Source organism: Sprattus sprattus, assembly GCF_963457725.1.
Source record: "Sprattus sprattus genome assembly, contig: scaffold_80, whole genome shotgun sequence".
In the NCBI taxonomy this organism is placed as follows: Eukaryota; Metazoa; Chordata; class Actinopteri; order Clupeiformes; family Clupeidae; genus Sprattus; species Sprattus sprattus.
The window spans coordinates 98,667-101,958 of record NW_027667011.1 but is presented as its reverse complement, the minus strand read 5'-3'; positions in this window follow the sequence as shown (position 1 = coordinate 101,958).

The window sequence follows — 3,292 nt, the reverse complement described above, 5'->3', positions numbered from 1 at the left end:
AATTATTCATACAAACAATACACAAATCACTCTTTCTCGCCTGTGAAGGAAACTGCGCTCCTCCAGGATACAGTCTGTCTCACCTGTAAGAAAAGAGTACAAAAAAATCGTTCATTTGAAGTAGTGGTCTGTAACCTATTTAAGGTTGAGCACAGAGCCATTGAAGCTCATTTGCTCTGCAAGCCTCGAAGAGGAAACATCGACCTAATAATGCCTACTGCAATACAATGCCATTTTAGGCTTATTTTCAACCCAAACAACAGGGAACTCAGTGAACGAACACTACTCACATTCCAATCCGGAAATATTATTTATAAAAATACCTTTTACTCACCTGGAGAATACACAAAATCGTTCATTGGAAGTGGTGGTCTGTAACCTACTTAAGGATGAGTAAGAGCCATTGAAGCTCATTTGCTCTGCAAGCCTCAAAGAGGAAACATCGACCTAATAATGCCTACTGCAATACAACAAAGCTAAATAAAGTTAAAGCCTGCTTAATGTTTAAATGCCTATATAGGCACTGTTATGCTAACATCGTGCTAATCAAAGCCGAACTCTACGCTGCCTGATGAAGACTCAATTGGAGTCGAAACGTTGCAACCTCAAGCTAGAGATATTTAACCTCATTTTGAGAAGACGGTCTGACAAATGTCAACTGTAATTTTTTGGGCGATGTCATTTTGACACGCATTAAGCGAACAAGGCTAACTTTACATTAAAAGCCACTTTAGGCCTATTTTCAACCCAAACAACAGGGAACTCAATGAACGATCATTACCCACATTCCAATTTGGAAATACTTACCCTAACCTGGGAAGAGAGTATCACTCGCGAGATTTAGGGATGGCCAGTGCCCAACCTGCCTTGTGCTTTGAGGTGTGTGTGTGGTGCCGGGCCTGGGGACGACTGCTCCTAACCTACCCCCCATCTTAAAATCCTTAAAACCTTGTGCCCTAACCTTACCCTATTCCTAACCTTAACCCAAGACCCAATACCCTTTTTCCTTGACCCCGGGCTTGGTACTCACTCGCTCTCTCTTGGTGCTTTGCAGGGTTCTCATTTCCCCTAACACGCCAGTGCCTCCCGGTCTCATTAGAGTGTTCTCTCTAATATTTTATTCATAAAAACAACACACCAACCAGGAAATAAAATTCTTTATTGTTTTAAGAAAAATTATTCATACAAACAATACACAAATCACTCTTTCTCGCCTGTGAAGGAAACTGCGCTCCTCCAGGATACAGTCTGTCTCACCTGTAAGAAAAGAGTACAAAAAAATCGTTCATTTGAAGTAGTGGTCTGTAACCTATTTAAGGTTGAGCACAGAGCCATTGAAGCTCATTTGCTCTGCAAGCCTCGAAGAGGAAACATCGACCTAATAATGCCTACTGCAATACAATGCCATTTTAGGCTTATTTTCAACCCAAACAACAGGGAACTCAGTGAACGAACACTACTCACATTCCAATCCGGAAATATTATTTATAAAAATACCTTTTACTCACCTGGAGAATACACAAAATCGTTCATTGGAAGTGGTGGTCTGTAACCTACTTAAGGATGAGTAAGAGCCATTGAAGCTCATTTGCTCTGCAAGCCTCAAAGAGGAAACATCGACCTAATAATGCCTACTGCAATACAACAAAGCTAAATAAAGTTAAAGCCTGCTTAATGTTTAAATGCCTATATAGGCACTGTTATGCTAACATCGTGCTAATCAAAGCCGAACTCTACGCTGCCTGATGAAGACTCAATTGGAGTCGAAACGTTGCAACCTCAAGCTAGAGATATTTAACCTCATTTTGAGAAGACGGTCTGACAAATGTCAACTGTAATTTTTTGGGCGATGTCATTTTGACACGCATTAAGCGAACAAGGCTAACTTTACATTAAAAGCCACTTTAGGCCTATTTTCAACCCAAACAACAGGGAACTCAATGAACGATCATTACCCACATTCCAATTTGGAAATACTTACCCTAACCTGGGAAGAGAGTATCACTCGCGAGATTTAGGGATGGCCAGTGCCCAACCTGCCTTGTGCTTTGAGGTGTGTGTGTGGTGCCGGGCCTGGGGACGACTGCTCCTAACCTACCCCCCATCTTAAAATCCTTAAAACCTTGTGCCCTAACCTTACCCTATTCCTAACCTTAACCCAAGACCCAATACCCTTTTTCCTTGACCCCGGGCTTGGTACTCACTCGCTCTCTCTTGGTGCTTTGCAGGGTTCTCATTTCCCCTAACACGCCAGTGCCTCCCGGTCTCATTAGAGTGTTCTCTCTAATATTTTATTCATAAAAACAACACACCAACCAGGAAATAAAATTCTTTATTGTTTTAAGAAAAATTATTCATACAAACAATACACAAATCACTCTTTCTCGCCTGTGAAGGAAACTGCGCTCCTCCAGGATACAGTCTGTCTCACCTGTAAGAAAAGAGTACAAAAAAATCGTTCATTTGAAGTAGTGGTCTGTAACCTATTTAAGGTTGAGCACAGAGCCATTGAAGCTCATTTGCTCTGCAAGCCTCGAAGAGGAAACATCGACCTAATAATGCCTACTGCAATACAATGCCATTTTAGGCTTATTTTCAACCCAAACAACAGGGAACTCAGTGAACGAACACTACTCACATTCCAATCCGGAAATATTATTTATAAAAATACCTTTTACTCACCTGGAGAATACACAAAATCGTTCATTGGAAGTGGTGGTCTGTAACCTACTTAAGGATGAGTAAGAGCCATTGAAGCTCATTTGCTCTGCAAGCCTCAAAGAGGAAACATCGACCTAATAATGCCTACTGCAATACAACAAAGCTAAATAAAGTTAAAGCCTGCTTAATGTTTAAATGCCTATATAGGCACTGTTATGCTAACATCGTGCTAATCAAAGCCGAACTCTACGCTGCCTGATGAAGACTCAATTGGAGTCGAAACGTTGCAACCTCAAGCTAGAGATATTTAACCTCATTTTGAGAAGACGGTCTGACAAATGTCAACTGTAATTTTTTGGGCGATGTCATTTTGACACGCATTAAGCGAACAAGGCTAACTTTACATTAAAAGCCACTTTAGGCCTATTTTCAACCCAAACAACAGGGAACTCAATGAACGATCATTACCCACATTCCAATTTGGAAATACTTACCCTAACCTGGGAAGAGAGTATCACTCGCGAGATTTAGGGATGGCCAGTGCCCAACCTGCCTTGTGCTTTGAGGTGTGTGTGTGGTGCCGGGCCTGGGGACGACTGCTCCTAACCTACCCCCCATCTTAAAATCCTTA